Source organism: Cydia pomonella, chromosome 15 (assembly GCF_033807575.1).
Source record: "Cydia pomonella isolate Wapato2018A chromosome 15, ilCydPomo1, whole genome shotgun sequence".
In the NCBI taxonomy this organism is placed as follows: domain Eukaryota; kingdom Metazoa; phylum Arthropoda; class Insecta; order Lepidoptera; family Tortricidae; genus Cydia; species Cydia pomonella.
The window spans coordinates 12136559-12159436 of NC_084717.1; the positions used below are offsets into that span (position 1 = coordinate 12136559).

A 22878-nucleotide genomic window follows, 5' to 3' on the forward strand; every position below is an offset into this window, starting at 1 on the left:
TGTTAAGATGACTTTCGTTTGATATGTGGTACCGAATAGATTCAAGGTGAAAGTGAAAACCAATGATAAAAATGAAGGTCAGAAACGATCTTTAAAATTTCGCCAACCAGATTTACTTTCTGTCCGCAGTTGAAATAGATACCTATTATTAGATGACTACTTTTAATAAAAAAACGAGTTATAAATTGCATTTATCAACTCTGGGTCATCAAACTCATCAAAGTTACACTTACTAATAGATAGGTACAATAAATCGTAGGCAACCAGTAAGTTCGTTATCTATACTATAACTTAGTCAATAAATTTACCGTGTATTTAAGTATTGTTGGTAGTTATGTACCTCACCTACCTCATCGTTCGTAGTAGGATTAACTTTTGTTGCATCCTAATATCGGCTTTAGCTATACAACGATACAGTTTTCTTTCATATGATAAAAGATTAAATCAAGAAGCAGTATACATAAATGTTTAGCGGAGTGTTGAAAAGACGTCCGACGTTTATGACTCGGCTTGATTAATTATAAAGTAGGGCTGCGGTACGATATTACAACTCAATCGGTTTACAAGTTGTGACAGACGGACAGACAGCCCGTTGGATTTAGATAAGGGTTTTTATAGGATTAGTTACGATGCTCCAATTTCGAGTCTTATTAGTATGGAGATTTTAAGCTTGAAAGAGCGTTAAGGTATTTAATTTGAAGTTTTTTAACCGTTATGGATTTTGTGAGAAATGTATTTGACCTACTGCGTAGGTTTGATGAATCTACTTATCTACAATCGATTTTATACCTTTCTTGTCTCTATTATGGTTTAATTAGTTTATGAGCATAAGCTTGTTTTAGTAATAAATTATGTTAATACTATTAATATTAGTTTTTAAGTGATATTACAATTATATCTCCCAAGTCTCCCAACAAATGATTCCAGTTAACAGACATGTATTCAAAATGCTGCTTTACTGTTTTATTTATGACTGTTTTGTAGGTTCATAATTTCCATTTATCATAAGAAGGTTCGTAACATTGGCATTTAAGTATTGTTTAATCTAAAAGTTATTTAAGGTTCTTATCAGGCTCAAGGTTCGATAGAATGAATGCGGTTAGTTAAAATTCCGATTGATTCTAACAGTTGAGCAATCCAACCCTGAATTTCGAGGTAAAACCGTATCAATTTGCATTGTCAGTTTAGATTCACACAGTGAATTATTGTGGTTTTCGCTTACTACTGACAGGTTTTACGCATTTAAATATTTAGGTGATTTCCTTCCGCTAAATCTGTGGCCGTGGAATAAGTTCCTAAATTTTGTCCCCATCTCCAGATCCGGAGCTAGGTTAGATCCATGCAACAATATACCTATTAGGCAGGTTATACGTGTTTATTTCTGACGTACAAATATCCTTGGGAGACACAGAAACAGCGCAAAACTTTTATTTAACATACAAAAACAAGACTGTTTCTATAATAAATTCGGTGTTTATTTTTGAGATTATCAAAACAGCAAAAAGTAATGATCCGACTTATTAGAAATCAAGTCAAAATAAAATAAAATGACTCGGACAAAAAGGTGGAATCGTACCTGCTGTAAATTAATTTCTCATTATGATGATATATTGGCATAATGATATGTAAATGTATGGTTGATATGACCAGTATGATATGCGTAGACTTGTTATAAGTCTACCTATATGTAAGTCCTTGAATGTTCTGACGTTACATTGGGTAGGTAGCAAATCGGTAACATCATAATTAGATGATTTTGTAAAACTAGAGAGGTTACGGTCACGTGGACATGTCATTTAGTTATTGTGTTTACTAACGCGAGGTGGTTCACCTTATTGCAGCGGTGCTTTTTTTGCGTTTTTGATTGATTGATTATTATTTGATATTTATTGCCTTTACCTTTACGATGGTTTTCCATTGGCTGCACAAGTGTGAACTTTAGGTATGGTGACTTTATTTACTGAAACTATTTATTTGCTGGTTTAAGCAAATCGTTCTCTATTGCTACCATCAAGAGAGAGCAATTCTTTACAGTCAACATTATGAGGTCGGGCATGATAATTAGTCAGTGAAATTTAAAAAAAACACTGTGAGAGTATACAACTTTTGCCTTTTTTTTGTAAATTAAAAACCCAACCTTCATATATGCTAATGAGCTTTTGAAAGTCGCTGCTGTTATTTTTATTGGCGTTCCATTTAATGAAAGTGTCGCTTAACTTGGTTTAACTACATTTATAAAAATCAAGAACTAAAAAACATATAATAACTTTTCATCCAAATATAATCAATTTTAATGTTAATGGTACATTGACAAAAATTAAGAATAAAAAAAAATTACTACATGATCCGTATCTAAACTTTGTTTCTTCTATATGAGCAATAACAATATAATCCTACGCACTGTCAATGGCACGTTCTCTGACGTCATTCGTTTGTTTAAATTAACGAGTTCATCTATAAGTTATTAGTAAAGGTCATTCGACGAGTTTTAATTGAGCAACGTTTATGTTTGGTCGCGCCATTCATACAAGTCGACACCTAGCCGTGACCAGCACGTACTGATAATTTCTACCCACCGTCCGAACTCGACTATTTGCTTAAAATGGCCAGACCGACCAGTAACGGTGATAACAACTCATACTAACAATACACCCACGCACTTCACATAAACAAAGTTGTTACTATGGGTACTCTAATTATGTGCCCGATATCTTTACCGCAGCATCTTGACGATGTGATAATATCGAAGCAATAAAATGAGAATATTTAAGTGACGCAATCTGGTTTAAATCTTCACATACTTTGAAAAGGTTCCCACATATAAAAAGTACTAATGTATAACTTTATTTTCATTCTACCAGCGTTAATTTAATAGTTAGTCTCAGATAGGAAGTAACAAACGAGACAACAAAAGATGGTCAAAGGTTTATTTAACGAAACACGGTATTACGTTTAAACACTTACATTATTTTCGTAAACACAGTAAACAGTATAAATTATCAAGCGTGCCTACTTACCGTCATCTTTCCCAATAAGTAGTTATTATTATTATCTTCAACTTTTTTAAAGGAGAAGGGAGAATACTGGATGCCTGGATGCTGATGACGACAAAGGAATTTAGCAATCAATTTTATTGACGTAAGGGCTAGTGCAGTTTATTTTCATACTTTTGTAAAAATGTTAAGGTGGCGTTTACATCACTGTCATTTCTAATAAATACTTATGCGAACGTTGATAATACCAACATTTTTAGTGCATATGCTTGTAAACTTATAATGCTTAAAGACATAACGTCGGGTGAGAATAGGTTTGTGCCATACACCCTTACATTGGTTTGCAGGAGAACGAAAAGAGAAGCAAAAAATTTTCTTTTGAAAAGTTTTAAATTTAGGTAATATTCAACTTATTTATCATTTAGGCACATATGTTCACTATTTATAGTACCATACAAATATTTTGAATATTGTGGTAATCCTGAAATAAAAGCATTTTTATGATTGCCATGTCCGTTTTTGATAAGTAATTGTTAAACGTACAAATCGTACAATGTATGACATGTTACAAAGTTTTGGATATGTCACAACTTTTGTGATAATTTTCTGATAATGGAGTGTTGAGTTATCTTGTAAATGCGCATATGACAAAATATTGTAGAATAATATTTAGTTTTTTACTGATTACTTACTGAGCATATTTTTTGTTATTTTAGGAATCATTAAAAAACGATTTTGCTCATAAATGTAAAAAATGGATAAGGCACAAACTTATTGTCTGCCGACGATAAGTGATTAATGATTACAACCAAATTCCACTCTGTTTTCGCAACCCTCAAGCATTATTTTAACAAGAAACTTCTCCGACAACATGAAACGCAAAAAGTCACCGATGTTCCCATAGATCAGGCTCCGTCAGTAATATAAATTACACTTAACACGATATAGTTTCATTGAATCGCTTTTTGCGTGTGTCGTTCCGGCCTTTTATCGATATCGATTTATCGATTTACTTGATCGATAATAATCGCTTTCACTACGATGGGTGTCATGTCGGTGAATTAAGGTTGGCTACACACTCTTTGCTATATCGGTTGCTAATTTAAAGCTAATGCCGACAAAAAACTAACTCCGGTGGCAGCATGATTTCATTTTTATCGCCTGTCACTAAGCCTGTCACGTTCTCACTTACATACTTGTTAGAACGTGTCAGGCATGGTGACAGGCGACAAAAATGTGACCGTGCTACCGCCGCTGATGAGAATTTGCGTTAAAAAAATATACCATTTACCTGTCATCCTTTTTCCGTACCTGGTTGTTAGTACAGTCAAGTGCAAAAATATGTATCGAAAGAATCGTCTCATAAATATGTTACTATGCTCTTATTACACTGGAATAAGATGCTATGTGACATATTTTTGAGTAAGATGTGTACACCCATATTTTTACACTTGACTGTACTCTAATCGACCTGTCAATGAATTAACTACATTTATTTTTAGGCAACAAGGTCTCATACATACGACTAATACTGTACAGAATAACATAAAATAGTGCATCGATATTGGTGAATGATTTTATAACTTTAAAAAAGAGATATGTCTCTATTTAAAAAACAAACTGATGCAGATATTTTTTAACGTGAACTGTGGACTTGTAGAGTCACGTTATATGTATAAATTCTTGAGGTTGACACAGGTACTTTTGGCATTTTGCTCGATCCGCTACTATTGATGCTGATCCTACACACATAAAATATAGAAATATCAACTTTAGTCAATCCCACTTAATAATAATTTGAAAAACTACGCCAAAAAGGCGAAAACAAAGCTAAGTACGCCTTTTTGTTAATCAATGATGTAGTAGCTTGACCTGCGCACAGGCATTACGTGCACCGTTACCGGGTCGCCTGATGTGCCAATAACCTCTATTTGCTTTCACGCACTCACGCATTGTGTTATTGTACAGTGCGCACCGTCTTTAAATAGAAATTAAACACGGGTAGACAATAATCCATTACATATTAAATATATTAAAATGGGTCATTCACGTTATGGAGTTATGGTTACGTTCCGGGATACTCCTTGTTACGTAGCGAAATCTATAGATCAAGCAATTTTCGACTTAAAGGCGTGGTTATATGTCTAAGTGACACGGATATTTTGTAATCCATTACAACTTTGGAACAAATTTAATTATTTTGTGAAATATTCTGATTCCCAAGGGTGGTTTAATCCTGGCGTGAAGTGGTTCAAAATAGGGAAGAGAGATCTCTGGTGTCGGAGATAAAAATACCTTTATGGGTCGCCAGCATAGTTTACCTACTCATATCTGTTTTTTTTTTTTTAATTAACATAAATTCTCAACTGAAATAGAGGCCATACAAGAAAGAATAAATGGCAAAGTCCTCATAAATAAGGAGTGTCTTACATAATCATCTTTACCTTTGTTCATGTTGTAAATTAGTGCGTATGAGAGTGATCTTCTTAATACAAGTTATAGCTAAGGTTATTAATTGTTTTGAGCATATACGGTAGTTATAATATTCAACTGTATTAACAGCTAAAGTTCAAATTGAAACAAACAGTTTTGATACGACATGTAGTAAAAGGTTAAATTGTACTGATATAAAAGCAGTCCTATGTACCAAGCTATGTATTAAAAATAACAAGGTTTCTAGCTTCTAGTCGCTGCTTGGTTTTGTAAGATTACATTTGGTAATAGTATTTTAATAGGCTACTGGTGACGTCTTACTAATGACAGAAACTGTTAGTCAAATTAAAGGCAAGCAGTTAATTAGGAACGTTTCTCGAAATGGTGACAGTAAAACAGTAATTTAGGGTATTGTCCGAATCTTGCTGTCGAATACAATAATTATAATTGGAATAGGTTGTTATAATTAAGAAATTACTTCCACAATTTGTAGTAAATAGAGCAAACTTCACGGAATGGTGGCCGCTTTCGGATGAATGGAGCGCCTGATGTTCCGTGGCTTGTTGGGTGGACGATATTTGGAAGGCCTATAATCAGCAGTGGGCAATAAGGGGCTGATATGATGATGATTGATGAGAGCAAACTTAAATTAATCCTCTCCGTTCCCTAAGTTCTTAATTTTATTGTTTGAACCTTCAATTTACTTCCAGGGAATCCAATTTATAAGCAAGCCCGCCATTTGTAAGGTTATTTTTCTGTTGTGTTATAAATAAAGTTTAAATATATAATTTTTTAACCTTGATATAAGTAACATCTTTTACGCATCTTATTTATGGTAATTAGGAAGCTCATTAAACAGGCAAATGATATTGACTCTGGTATTGATATATTTTGAAGTATTCGACTGGCATTAAGCACTGTCAAGTTTAGTAAGTATAAGTAGGCGTAGTGACCATAAGAACATAATTAGCATCTTCGTCAAGTGACTTAAACAATAGATGACAAGTTGACAAGCCAGCTTTACTAATTCGACACATTGGTTCACAGATACATTCATGTTTAGACGTCATAAGCGTGGGTTGATATAAGCTTTTGTAACATAGCGTAAGCGTAGGATTTTGTAAAAAAAAGTCTAAAGCCATTTTTATTTAAGTTTTACATTAGAAGAAATTCTTATGTAAGTTTTATGTGTATTCGATTGGCATGATTCTTCTTATCTCTTAATATTTTGAGTCATCAGCTTGCTAAAAGGATAATTTTATACACAGTACGTTTAGAATACGGCTCATAGTTCGCTATCACTGTGACCTAAATACAACGTTCTGTAACCTTACAAAAGTAAGCTAAACGTGCCTTGCTAAAGTCTAGAGACAGTCCAGCTAATTGTGAGTAAAGACGTTACATAATTACAAAACGGCGTCTACAGAGGTCTCCGATAACGATAATGATAACCCGTGTCTGGGCAGTATCGTCTGACCGCTTATTCTCATTGAAGAATCTAGTTCTTGGGTAATCCAGTGTAACGGACCTCAAGATGAGTTACAACTATACGCAAGTGAAGGGCGCTCTTATATTGATCCTCCTAATCCTTCGACGTGCTCGTGCGTAGCATACAATTGGAATCACATCCCTGACCGCGTAGACCCTGCTGTCTCAGTGCCACCGGGTTCTAAGAGACAAACAACAAGACCTCTGTAAAATCTTGTCGCAGTGAAGATGGTGATAACTAATCTATATGGATGCTGGAAATAAATTAATGTTCATTTGATTAATTGCAACATGTTATTGATATAATAATACTGTGCTGATTTCAAATTCCACAGACTATTGACGTAAATAGACGAGACGAGGAGACTTGACAAATACAGTATGTCAAAAACTTTTCCAAAAAACGCTTCAAAATATATTTTGCAAAATATACGCTTAGTTTGTAGGTAAGAAACATTGCCAGATACACAAACCTACATATATTATTAATGTATAATCTTCCTATCGTATTTCATATCGCTTTCATAGCTAATTTAGTTAAAAGCGGTTGAGGAAAAAAAAAATGGGATTCTTACAGTCCTGTAGTAGGTAATTTTTCTTTTACATGTCTGTTTTACATTACACCATATCACCATTACAGAAGGTGACTTAAGAACGTCATATATTATCATTCGGAGGATAACAATAAGTATAAAATTTCTTAAACAGCTTTGACAGATTGGCAGTGAACATTTAAATTACTTCGCAAGTACTTAGAGATTATGCCTGGCATAACATATTAACTCAACTACCACGGCATATGTGTATAGTTCGTTCAACTAGTCATTCTACAGGCATAAGTTTCTTTGACTGCCGAAATGACAGTAGGCGGATATTTTAATATATTGGCTGCGACTTCCAAGTAAGGTAAGCAGTCGTCCACCTGCTCAATAAAGTGGCGATATTTGGAAGATCGTGGGATGTTTCTTATTACTCTTCTGGTCCCTATAAATTTTAAAGATTTTTACACCCGTTACTATCACAACATAGTTACGATATTTTAAAACCAGCCTCAGTGTTTTTATTTGCAGCATTTCAAAGGCTTTATAAGTGCGTATTAAAAACCTTGAATGTTAAAAAGACTCTTAGAAGAGCCAGAGTTCAGTATATTTTTAGTTTTTAAACCTACAGTAGAAACCGTTGCTGCTTTGTATGCAAAAGACCGTTTTTTATTTAAAGTAGACCACAATTCTCACAAATATCACGACCCACTCGTAAAAGTTGCGGTAAATACACGAACTGATACCGAATTGTTAACCCATTTAACCCCTCAACGCATGTACTAAAAAATATTTTGTTTAAATTTGACCTTTAATAGCTGTCAATAGAGTTGAATATTATAACTGCCATATATGGTTGTATATGGGGTGTACCCTGTAGGGTGTGTGTGTTTCACCCTGTAGGGTGAAACTAGAGTTCATGAGGTCGTCAACATCATAATCCTCCTAGAGTTTGTCCCGTCCTGTGACGGGGTCCGCTTTCCTACTTTTCTCCTTCCTACAATCCTGGACGTCGTTTAATCGTTTTCCGCTAACCCACATGCGTATAAATCTTTGGCGATGACATTGCGCCAACGCTGTCTTGCTTTGCTCCTCTTGTTTAGGCCTGGTAAAAAAGCTAAGCTAAGGCGTTGTTTATAGAGTTCATGTTAACTAGTAAACAAACAGCCATGACATACACATTTATTATACGTAATATCTAATTGGAACTAGTATCACCTCTGAGAGCCTACCGCGAAAACGATAATCGAAATTTCACTATCGGCCTCTCTATTCTCTATCGCGCTTGCATATGCGGGCGACAGAGTGGCAGATAAAGATTTTCATTTTTCACGATAGCGCCTCAGACGGTCAGAGGCAAGGTGCAAGGCTGTGGTCAGAGTCTGACCATAGTCTGTGCCCCGGATAGTTGTTCTGCTACGTACGAGTAGAGGAATTTTACCAGCGAGGATAAAAAACATTGATTAGTGGAATTTGAACTCTGCGATTAACTATCTCAAGCTGATTGCGCCTGTAAAAAACAAGGCAGTTATAATATAATACGTATATGAAACTTGGTTTCGCACGCTATTAAACGAGTCACAGATGAATACCTACGTACACATGCTGCAAAAAATATATGTGGTAGTATTCAACCCATCCAACAGGTTTTCAAAGTGTAAAAAATTTGGGTCATTATTAGGGTTCCGTAGCCTAAATGACAAAATGGAACCCTTATGGGTTTTTCTTCTGAATGTTGTTTCGTGACAGTGATTATCATAAAAATTTCTCAATTGAATCAATAATGCGAAGTCTTGAATTTTTGTTCGCAAACGAAATAAGTGACTAGTTAGCAGCATAATTAGCGTCTTATTGATATATGTACATATTTAGTATTAAAAATACAGATTGAATTCATTCTTCGACCTAGCGTAGTCGGGTAATATTAGTAAACAGGACTCTACTGCACTATTGTCTTGTCATTGTCAGTGGAATCAAATTTGTGTCATAGGTATGTAATATTTTTTTGTATGTATGTGAGTAGGATTCATGTACCTACTGTTTTTAGATGATAACATACCCTTTCGTGTGTAAAAATACTAATTTCATCTAATGAAAAACCAAATAAACTTCTCTCCCAGTGTATTGCATCTTTAATTACGATTTTGTCTGAACTGGATATGAGGAGCTATCACTGAAATAGATTTACCGATACCAAACTGGATTGTATCAAATTAAAACGATGACGGGAGTGTCTGTCTATTCAATAAACATTTGTTTTCAACTGAGTGCTTTATTCCATTATTATTAGACCTCCAAATTATGACAAACATACGTATTTCGAGATCAAATTTATGCGGGTGCGCGCGCGTGGAATGGTCGGTTAGGATTGTAAATAAGGACTGATTCAAATGTAGACAAAAATGCTCAAGGCGTTGTTTAATCGGTCTGTGAACGCTTAGTCAGATAGATGAAGACTGTTGCGGTGTCATTAACTTGGGTTGGTAGGTAACGAGGCTTGTAAGTTAAACAATCATGTCGTAAGTAGTCATGTGAATATTGACCATCAGTCACATACGGAAGCGCTGGTGGCCTAGCGGTAAGAGCGTGCGGCTTGCAATCCGGAAGTCGCGGGTTCAAACCCCGTCTCGCACCAATGAGTTTTTCGGAACTTAGGTATGTACGAAATATCATTTGATATTTACCAGTTGCTTTTCGGTGAAGGAAAACATCGTGAGGAAACCGAACTAAACCCAACAAGGCCTAGTTTACCCTCTGGGTTGGAAGGTCAGATGGCAGTCGCTTTTGTAAAAACTAGTGCCTACGCCAAATCTTGGAATTAGTTGTCAAGCGGACCCCAGGCTCCCACGAGCCCTGGCAAAATGCCGGGACAACGCAAGGAGGAAGTCACATACTAAACTACGAGTAAGTACGAACCTAATTAATGCTTGCATTTAAAAAATATCAAAATACTTCTGCTTATCCTGATCCACATATTGATAGTGCTTATACCTGCTGTTAATAAAGTTTTCGTAACATTTATGTGAATGTAATCTATTTAATATATATTCATGGTGGACAATTTTGCTTTGATACTCTAATTCAAAGTGAAACAGTGTTCATAATAATTAAATATATACATTCGGATTTACATATCTAAATTGAAATCTGGGAAAATTATTTCCCACTCCCTTAGATGAAACTTGGCTATAAAAATGGTATTAGAGAGGTGATACATAAAATTAAAGTACCTTTTCTAAATACGAATTTCTAAGTTGCTACATCTTGATTCGCTCTGAGATCGTAACTGTTATAAATTAATATATATATATATATATATATATATATATATATATATATATATACTACTGTTGAAAGTTATTTCGTTGAATGATATTCCACCGCCATATTGACCTCAAAAATTAGTTCAATTTGTATTGGTTAGTGTAATATTTTCTTAGCGATGTAAACAATTTATTTAGCGATTCGTTTCTAGTCTTAGCACGGCTTGAATCATCGGAGCAAAACAACATTAAACAATGGAGTCCTTGAAAAAATAGTATTTTGCATTTTATTGTCTTCTGTATGTTTGGCTTGTATACAAAGATGCGGGTATATGATAACGTTGATAGCTGAGTTTATAGCTTTAGACAAAGCTGTTCCTTTGTTTCTTCTTTCTGACAAGTGTCTACATATGAAACGTAGGTAAACATGTGAGATGGTCGGATAGTATTTTTAATAAAACGTAAAACTTTCGTTCTGTTCAGCACAGCGCATTGACCACAACACAATAATAGTTGACAAGATTTTATTACGATGACTTAAACTCTTGATAAACAAAAGACAAGCAGTGGTTTCGTATACAAGTAATACTTTTGTCTGAATCTGTGAATAAGGCAGGTTTACGAGGCGGCATACAAAGAGGTATACTTACATCATTTATTTATTTGAATGCGTGTTTTTGACTTATTAAGATGTTTACTGTGGAATAATTCGGAGCTATGACATCCTTTAAAAATTTAATAATATAGTGCTGTAATAAATTGAGCTGGAGGTAAATAAAATATGTATTTTAATGAGAAGTGACGAGTACCTAACAAATACCTAAGCGGTTGCGTGGATAATGACGGTGTAACCAAAAATATTGTTACCTATACGGTTACCACCAGTTTCACACTGACATAATTATTCGCTAATGTCTGCGTAATTTACTTACGGTTTTTATACATCTCACTCGCACTAATATGCTAGTATGACCGAGATGCATAGAAAGTAAGTTACGCACACGCTTGAGAATATTTCAATGTCAAATATCACTTATTAAAAGTACAAAAAAACAAATTGAATATATGAATACAAAGATTAATTATTCATTTGAAAAATGTAGACTAAACCCGTCTTATTCCTTCCATCCATCCTTATTCCATCTTAATGGTATTTTACCTATATACTTATAAAAGTAAACATAGATTTGTGACCTTTTAATAGTTTTAAGTGAACCAGTTCTTTTAAAGAAACTATAAATGCGAATAAAGATTATCTGCGTCCATAATCATCTAAGTAATATCCTGCTACAGAGATCACAATTTAATACGCTATTTTGAAGTAGCATAACCCACTTATCTGTTCTTAATGTAAGTAAATACAGCATCGTACGTTATCTGAGTGAGATAATCCGAGAATCAAACAAAGGCACAACTGGCCGCGTGTAATCTTTAAACTTTATAAACGGAGGTATAACTGGTTAGATATGTCGGTTTGATGACCTCGTTGTTTGATTAGATGACACGTGCATTCTGTACTGTATATAATTTAGATAATCAATAAAACACAGACAGAGTGCACAGGTGTAGGTGTAGGAGTGTACAGATTTTTAAAAGATCGACAATGCGCATGTAACACCTCTGGAGTTGCGGGCGTCCATAGGCTACGATGACTGCTTACCATCAGGCGCGCCGTATGCTGGTTTGGCGCCGTCGTCGTATAAGCCTTAAAACCTTAAAACAAATTACGCACCACGAAAAAGCATTCAATAGCACTATCTCGGGCTCACAGATGCTAAAATGCTAAAAAGAAATATGTATTGCATAAATAAGTTAGTACCTAAAGAATATACAAATAAAATATGTAATAACTTCAGAAAATTACTTTTGAAAATTCTGTTTTTTTACTAAGTCCTTTACTAAGTTACAAGTAACATGAGTTGAAAAAACGCAAGGTGTAGTTTTTAAATAGTACATTATCCGGTAAGCCGTAAGTGTATTGAAAAAAAAAAAAAACACGTGCAGTATACCTACGTCCATTTCCGTACTTTGATTAGGTATTTAATTGAGACATTTGCGTCATTAATCGGATAATCTGTTTTCAACCTTGTCGTAGGGAAATGACATTCAAAGAGGAAAACTGCAATCAATGCGGAGAGGATATAAACAACATGTCAGCATTTAAATGTTGAAAATACTGATAGGTGCTAACATATTAGTTACCGATATTTTAAGAGATGATGCTACACATTAAAGCATTAACTTTAAAAGGAAATTAAGATTTTTTCATATCATTTTTTAGGTTTTATATACCGAACAAAATAATAAACTATAATTCTGTCTAAAATTAATCATTATGAGCATTTAACTGACAAGATGAGTTAAACACTTCCTGTCATGTCAACAATTGTTTGTGTAATATTACGGAAGGTGGAGATAAGGAATGGAATCTCCATATACCAAAAAGTGTCATCAAAAAACCTTAAATAGGTGGCGCTACAATACCTAGAATACTTGAAAAAAAAATCAAATCATAGACAGCGCACTTCACTCTGTCAATAACGCCTAGGTTCTTAGCTACTCTAGCGCTACTCTGGAGAGATTTGGAACTATTATTTATAGCTGACCACTGGACACTTTTGCATAAGTTCTGCCTATGGAGATTGCGTTCCTTATGTAATATTATCAACGAGAAGGGCCCAATTAAGAGTTAATTAAAAGAGGTTCTAGAATCTGTTCAATGAGGTCTCATTTAACTATCTCATTAACAGGCTGTTTTTACCTTGTAAATTTGTTTTCTAATTTTCTCCAAAAAGCATCATAAGACCTAAAATGTTTCATACTTAAATATATTCCAGGAGCCAAGTACTTACTGTCAGCTGTAAAAATATTGGTAGCTCATTTGTTAGCATCTTGTATAGTTCAATGCAATGAAAACAGGTCACGCGGTTTAGGCTGTAGGCTACCGCCTCAAACTAAGAAAATACTTTCTTAGCCGCTGCAACTATCACTCTGTGGCCAATGATAGCAATGATGATGAAAATGATAAAATAAACTAATGTAGTAAAACGACATGCCTTAACTAATTAAATTTACCTCAATTAGCATTAATGAAGACGGATTGCTGTCAAATAAAACTAGAAAACGTCAAAACATCTTCCGCGGCACGGGAACGCGGAGGTATGTGGGTGAAATCAATACTGACCTTGTGGTAGTCGGTTAATGCAGCGCCAACTAAATCATAATCGCGGGTGACATTACGGGGAATGAGAGGGTACAGTCGGCTGTGGAAACAAAGAGCACCAGAAGTAGGTATCACGACAGAATTCTTAACATACAGATATGCAATTATGGAAAGTTTCTCGAAAATTGGTGAAAACTCTGAGATTTCAGCATATTTTCAAAGGAAACTAAAGAAACTTTCATAATCTATGTAGGTATATTAACGATAAGCATACTTTATACATTTACATAATTATATATACTTGTTATTCACTAAGTAGGCCAATTTTAATTCTGTTCTCTGATCAGAATAGTTGTTTATGTTTAAACAGTCAAAGGCACTTGGTTCCAAGGTTAGCCAACTAACTCGTAGCTAACCGTTTATACAGGGTTAAAATATACTGTTAACTCTGTGTTAGTTGGCTAACCCTGGAGCGTGCAAGTGGCCCTTAAGTTGCCTTACTAATTAACTGACACGTACACACGGTCTCGTGACTATCATAATTGTAATTAACAAACCATTCATTCACTACACACAAATAGAACACAGCAGAAATGCTACACGTATAATAGAGTTGATTAAAACATTTAGAGCATTGAATACACATACACATAGTATACATACGCATAATAGTTACACAATTGCAAATAAAGAGTCATCCTCTTTAAAAAAACTTGTAAACTGATGTACAAATCAAAGAGCGCGAGATTTACATGAGAAATACGTAAATGTAATGCAGCTGACTGTACAAGACATATCAACCGACAGACAATGCTGCAATTTACGTAAAATGTAACAGTACATCACCGAAGTAAATGAGCGCCTTGGATCGGTGACAGTTGTTGAAAAGGTTGCCATTAACAATTGCTTAAAGCAATTTGTATGGGAATCGGTTTGACCCGCGGTTCGGACGGAGTACCAATGGAAGCAGTCAGCGGGTCAGATCGCTTACTTGCTTTGGTTAGTTTTAATCATGATCATTATGTAATATTTTTTGTAAGACTATTTTATTTCACATGACATACAATATACATGCGGTTATTTTACTATTTAGTAATTTATGGTTATGACTGTAAATTATGATATCGGAGTTCATTATGATAATTCCATGTGAGCGAAGTTCCCATTCGTCCAAAGTTGTTTTACGCTGCATTGTTTCACAAATCTAAAAACCGGACAAGAGCGAGTCGGACTCGCCCACGGTTCCGTACTCTTTAGTTATAAGTTGTTATAGCGGCAATAGAAATACATCATCTGTGAAAATTTCAACTGTCTAGCTATCACGGTCCATAAGATACAGCCTGGTGACAGACGGATAGAGAGACAGACAGACATATGGACAGACAGCGGAGTCTTAGTAATAGGGTCTCTTTGGGTACGGAACCCTAAAAAACAAAAACTACGACCTATCACTACAACAAAACTACGATAACTAAGTACAAGTATATAGTACTCCAAAACATACTAGTACTCCAAATAAAAAACGCTTAAAGCTTGTATCACGACCCAAATAAAATCGGCTAACGACTGTAATCACATAATTTTTACTTAAATTTCAAGTATTTTGCTACAAGTATCGCTTTCCACTCCAGAGCAATAATTTGATCGTGAAATAACTGTCTGGCGTTTTTAACCTTTCTTATAATTACGGCTACTTAAATAATGTCTTGTTTTCTGTTTCGAAAATTGTGATCTGAAGTCGAACAGGATGGAAACGCGTGGTGCCCGGGAGTGCGGATACCTATCATGTTTTTAATTTTAATTTTTTGTATGTTTAAAAAAATAAAAAAAGTAATCGATAAGTTCCCTCAAACATGATATTGCCGATTTTTAGAAGCAATTTTCATAAGTTATAATTTCTCAAGTGCATTTTAGACCTCTGTTTGTGATTTTTTTCCATCGAGCGAAACTCAAGAACTCGGGATTGGAATCAATACAGGCCCTCGAGAAATTGCTATTGCTAATTAAATTTATGACAGACGTAGTATGATCCAAAAAAGCGCTACGACTGTTTAAGAACTCCGTTTTCTGAACCTACAGAATACAGAATACAGAATACAGAATTTTATTGGTAAAATAAAAGTACGTCTTACAAGTCAAAATAAAATACAATTTTACAATTAATAATTATAGATTCAATGAAACAAATCAGGAATAGAAAAATAATAATATTTCGTTTCACGATGTTGGGTCAATGATCTTTGGTTAAGGTTATACACATGAAGTCATCAATTGAGTAGCATGCGTGTTGAATAAGTAATAATTTAAGATTTTTTTTAAAAATTGAGTCAGTTTTCGAGTCCTTTAATGTAGATTGGAGTGAATTATATAATTTTGGTCCGATTACACTAAGCGACCGTCTCGACTTAGCGAGTCGGCAACTCGGAGCAACCAGTTTGGGAGTCCTGCGGGGCGGCCGGTCACAGGTACGTATAGATGCATTAGTTTTATACGTATGCATATTTGCTCTGACGTACATACAAGCCGACAGTACAAATATACAAGGCAAAGTTAATATTTTATGCTTTTTAAATAGCGGTTGTGCTGGGTGGTCAGAGGGTTTACCGTCGATTATGCGGAGAGCACGTTTTTGCATTCTAAACACCCTATCACGTTCAGCGGCTGTGGCCCAGAGATCTACACCATGTGTAAGGATCGAATGGAAATATCCGTAATACGCTCTTTTGAGATTATCCGAAGTTAGGCTGGGTGCTAACCTGGACAGTGCATAGCAGGCTGAAGCTAGCCTGTCGCAGGTCGACTGGATATGTGGACCCCAAGTCAGCCCGGCATCAATTTCGAACCCAAGATATTTAACTGTATCAACCTGAGGGATTTGGGTGTTGTTAAGAACTATATTTAATTTTGTTTTAATCGTGTTTCTTAACTGGAAGTGGATAATATTCGTTTTATCCAAGTTTAATACCATACCATTAGCATTAAACCATTTGAAGAGTTGATTTATTACATAATTAAGTTTCGTTTTTAAAGTTTCAAAATCATCCGCATGCACAATCACACAAGTATCATCAGCGAACATGATATATTCAGAGCCCGGGCAGGCGCTCGTGATGTCATTTACGAGGATCAGAAAAAGGTTGTTACCAGCAATTGATCCCTGAGGAACTGCACAATCGCCTACTGCTTCTAAGTTTGACCTTGAGTTATGTACATACGTGCATTGTTTACGATTATTTAGAAAGGATGCAATCATTTTATGAAATACACCGCTAACCCCATACTGAGCTAATTTCGTTAAGAGAAGAGGATGATCAATCATCTCGAAGGCGCGCGACAGGTCGCAGAAGACGGCAGCGACCTGTCGGGCGTCCTCGAGGTGTCGCAGCACCCGTGTCACAACATCCCGCGCAGCGTCCGTCGTCGACCTTCCCGGTTGGTATGCGTATTGTTGAATGTTTAACAAGTTGTTGGAAATGAAATGTTGCATCAGTCTTTTGCTAATTAGGTGTTCAAAAACCTTTGAGATGATAGGCACCAGAGATATCGGGCGATAAGATTTGGGTGAGTCATGTTCACCTTTCCCCTTGTAAACTGGTTGCACTTTTATTAGCTTTAAAACATCAGGGTATACGCCGGCGCTAGCGCACTCGTTGAACAAGAATAGGATCAGTGATATAACCAAAGGAGACAGACAGTCAAGAATGTGAGTTGACATATCATTAATGTCTTTCGAACTTTTTCGTTTTATTTTATTAAAAGACTCAATGATTTCACTTACGGTGAACGGAGTAAAAACAAGTGATGCAGGCATTGTGTCCAGATAATTGTCTAAATACACACAAGCAGTTACAATGCACGGTTTTAAATTGTTTACGTTGGCGTTAACGTAATACTGGTTCAGTAGTGATGCGGCGGCGGCGGCTCGCGCACTCTCGCACTCGCCCTCCGACCGGCTTATGAGTATGTCTATTGCGCGGTTTCCAGTCTTGTTTTTCCTGCACGTTTCGTCAGCTATTACTCGCCAAATATTACGGCACATATTGTCACTGCTATTTGAAATTTGCTTATTAATATAATTTTTACGTAGTTTTTTCAATAGTGCCCAATACAATGGTTCTGTTTTTGCAAGGTTCGATCGTGACTCGTGGTCATTAGGGTTATGTGAAAGATTAGTTTTTAGTGTACGTAATTTATTTCGCTTAGCTTTTATAAGATCATTAACCCAAACATCGCGATTTGTTCTAATAGGTTGATATTTTATAGGAAAATGTGCTTCAAAGTAATACTTTAAAACATTTAATACCGATTCAAACCTTTTACTCGGACACCTGTTTTTTACTAATAGGCAATCCCAATCATACAAGTCCAAACTACGTGTAAAATCCAATTTGTTACTATGTGAAAACTTTCTCTTTAAAATATGTTGCTTAGATGGGACTTGATTGTAAAAAATATTCAAAGTTACATTTACAGACAAGTGATCGGATAGGTGCAAGTCGTTACAAAAAACGTTAACAATGCTAGGTTTGCCTATATTAGAATATGCGTGGTCAATACAAGTTTTCGAGTTTTCGGTAATCCTCGTTGGTACATTCACGAGGCTTTTAAATCCACTAATTTTAATAGTGCCTACTGCACCTTAAGGAAGTTGACAGATACAGCAGCGACATTAGCGCCTAGTGTTGGTAGGAATTCGAGTTTTTTTGAGTCTAAATTGAAGAACTCGACTCGTTTTTACGAGACTCAGAGCTTAAAAAACTTCTGAGTCTTTTAATTCCCGAGTCGAGTTCTTTATTGAGTATTTTTTAAGCGCAACTCAAAAAGACTCAATTAACAATTTTATAGGTTTTACCTAAACAACAATAAAGGAAATAGGCGTTATTGTAAGATTTATGTATGTACATCCATGAATTTTACAAAAAGACAACGCATTTCGAAGTTATTTGTAAAAAAATTGTAAGTTCTCCGAAAAGGAGTCAAATCTCTACAAAAGACCCGAGTCTCTAATAAGTTGAAAAGAACTCGAGTTTCGTCTTAATTATAAGAATCTGAAAAACTGAGTTGAGTCTTAAAGCAGAGGACTCAAAGGACTCCAGTCTTAACCAACACTATTAGCGTCTCTGTAAGTAGTAATGTCGTAACAGTATTACAGTTGCAGTTGACATCCGAAGTTACCTTAACTCTTATTTTTGGGATTATATGTATATGTTTCCTGCATAATTTGATTTATATGAGTTTTACCAAAATACGGTACACACTACACAAGTAGAGAGCTAGGACTGCTAGAAGGATGTGATGTAGCTTTTCACTCACTTTTTTAGGGTTCCGTACCCAAAGAGTAAAACGGGGCCCTATTACTAAGACTCCGCTGTCCGTCTGTCTGTCTGTCCGTCTGCCACCAGGCTGTATCTCATGAACCGTGATAGATAGACAGTTGAGATTTTCACAGATGATGTATTTTAGTATTTGTTGTTGACGCTATAACAACAAATACTAAAAAGTACGGAACTCTCGGTGGGCGAGCCCGACTCGCACTTCTCCGTTTTTTTTTACTTACTTTTTAGAAGACTAAACATATTATATTACGTTTTTGTGATCTTTAAAAGGCTTAGGATGATTTATATCTTAATACCTCCACCCACATGCGAGCTTAGTTCGTGAGCTTGATTAATATAAGTACGCAAGAGCACTCCATCATTACTAATTGTTAAATACATACTACGTCAAAACATTTTGTATGGCCTGTCTTTTGTCTGTCCCACATAATATAAACGTCATTATCATTAACTTTCTTTCATGTGTACTCTGAAACTCAAAAAATGATACCAAGCTAGTATCAATATTCGTGATCTGTCAAATACTTGCGGTAGATTTCAACTCTACACACGTAAAACTACGTCCTAATCCTAACAATTGAAACTTAGATGATTTTCAAAATAAGTACTAGGACTGACAAAGACGATACCCGTCGTAATATCTTAATTATCAATGAAATTTGTTTCTCCGAATTACGTAAATAGTTAGTGATACTAATTTGATTCGCGTATCAATACCATCAGTGTTAGTTTTTGAATATGTTTTCTGAATATGTGTGGTTTTCATTAACACAAGTAAAATATAAAAACTTGTTTTAGAATTTGGCACATATGTGTGAATCATTATGTGCGTGACTTTTACGAATATAATCAACGCTCGCTGAATGAGATATGACGTTTATTACAAAATAACTAGTCCGCCCGAGTGGAAATCTGTTCTGTGCAGTTCTGTGTGATTCCTCTTGTCTTTGATGGAGGTAAAAAAAGAAGTAAAAGACCGATAGACATAGACTTTTATATGAATATGGCTGTAAAAACATGACCTCATATGAAATTCTAGATAAGTACTAAATTGTAATGTTTTATTCACTAACTAGTAGTTATTGGCAATCAGCCGCATCTAAATTCGCAGTATAATAAGTGGTAAGTACCGGCGGACCACCGCGGCGCGGGCCATATAGGTGGGCTACGTGCTCCTTGCTATAATAACATCATAGACTTCCTTTCGTAGACTTCGTATTATGGCATAAACAAAACTTAAGGTCATCGTCGACAAGTGCGCAGAAGTAAAAAAGAAAATTATATGTACAAGTTTTTTATGGAGGCCTGAGTACTACTAGACTAATCTATATCTGCCATTTTAATTTAACTAATGATGGACCGAACGCCCTTTCTGTGTCTGCATTAAGAAGAAAAGACTTTCTTCGCACACAATTGATGATTAAGCGAATAATAAAAAAGTATGAAAATTACACTTGGAATTCAAAATCTCTCTGACCAATGATCTGCATTCTATTTATCAAGCAAATCAAAATATAGTGTTTCGTATAGGTACTAGTAATTTAAAGCTATCTTTAGGCTTAAAGCTTTAGGAGGAGTTAAGTGAGCTGATCGCCGTCGGGCCTTTTATATAGCACTCTTAACAATCAATGGGGCTCGCGAGGTTAGATTGGCGGTACCTATTCTGGTCTGCTTCTCAACAACTCGTAACATCACCATCGCCTATACGGTGACCTCTTAATATTAAACTGCGTGTGTGACGAGTAAGATAAATCAAGTGGTTAAAAAAATCATTAAGTAGAATTAGGTCCTTGATTGCTCAGTTGGCTGTGAGCGATGGCCTGGAAAGGTGTTTATTTTAATATAGTTAACAAGCTCCTGCCCACGACCACGTCTGCATTGAATGATGATTTCCGTGATAAAAATCATCCAATGTCCCGGGACTCAAACTATTTCAATATCAAAATGTACCTATATATTACAGTGGTTTAAGCCTGAATATGTGACAGAGAGAATGAGAGTGGGTTAATTTTACATTTTTATTATCAGAAAAGATATGACTTTTATCTGTCTTAAGCTTTTATGCACTTTTATTATGTTTAAAAGATTGTTGATGAGCTTACTACCTTGCCAAAAAAGCAATGTCACGAATTGTCATAAGTGGGCCATGAATAGTGCCAGGTATCTTAATATGCAGCCGTGGGCTTTATCGTTGACTGATATTATATTTGGTCCAAGTATAATAAATCCAAGTGGTGGCCGGTGGCAAGCGGTGGTGGCCGAGTGGATATGACGTCCGACTTTCAATCCGGAGGTCGCGGGTTCAAATCCTGGCTCGTACCAATGAGTTTTTCGGAACTTATGTACGAAATATCATTTGATATTTACCACTAGCTTTTCGGTGAAGGAAAACATCGTGAGGAAACCTGCATACATCTGCGAAGAAATTCAAAGGTGTATGTGAAGTCCCCAATCCGCATTGGGCTAGCGTGGGGACTATAGCCCGAGCCCTCTCGCACATGAGAGGAGGCCTGTGCCCAGCAGTGGGACGTATATAGGCTGAATTATTATTATTATAATAAATCCAAACTAACTTGGAATACCATACCTAAACTCAGGCAATAATTACCAGAAAATTCAGATCGATTTTCACGTTTCACGATATGCCTAGGAATTTCACGACATGCCTGATCTTACGAACGGCCGCCGACAGATATATTTGTAGAATTAAAGCTTAAACAGTTTTACTTGAGTAACTAGTTTTTCTAAGCTAATTTAACACCGATTTGAATAGAACAAAGTGAGAGTTTGTCATTATAAACTTCATACTTTCATAGAAATTTGACATTCACGATGACATGGCCACACTTTGTCACTGAAAATACCTAGCAGAAATATCTTGGTTCGACTCTAAACTCTTCTGAAGTTCTGATCATACACTGAAGTTATTACATTCGATATGGGACTTGATTGGAGGGTTCTGAAATCAGTTGTCTGCATACAATTTATTTGTCTACTCGAGTATTATTATTATTATGTATGTGAGTTTATCCAATTTATTTAGTGAAGAAGCACTCACTTCAACAGTCGAAATATACATACACCGTTGCCTTAACCTACAATCAATTAACTAATCATCAATTTGAGTTAAAAAATCATATAAACATTAAAATTACTTAGTTAATAATTGGTTTTCTATCGCCATTAACAAGTTCCGCAACATTTTATCGGGAATTCATTGACGTCATACACAATGGCGAAAATAATTACGGACGCATTATTGGTTATGGATGTTATGGGTAGTGACGTCACTATTGGCCAGTAATCTTAGAGAAAGATAATTGCCGTACTTAGTAGGTAATGTTGGCTTAGCAGCTTAGCACGATGATCATTTATGGGAAAGTATGGATGGTATTAATAAAAAGTACCTATACTTTCAATAATTACAATTTTACATCTAAATGTGAAAGTTTGTTTCGACGTTAGAAACTATATAACGCTGGTTCTGATCATAGTTGATGGAAATACGACATACAGGTATGTAGTTTAGAACCGGAATCAACATACTTTTTTTCCACGTAAGTCATACTAGGTATTCAGCTAGTTAACTATTAAATATTTATTTCAAATTACAATCGATTTTTGGAGAATAGTCTATGAAAAAATATAAATTCTCAGCTGTTT

At 35.4% G+C, this 22878-nt stretch overlaps 1 protein-coding gene across 4 annotated transcripts in view; it reads left to right on the forward strand.

The window, feature by feature from the left end:
* LOC133525836 (inositol-trisphosphate 3-kinase A) overlaps positions 1–22878 on the forward strand; it is a 186034-nt gene that overhangs the window by 128349 nt on the left and 34807 nt on the right. The gene's annotated exons all lie outside the window — the stretch shown is intronic.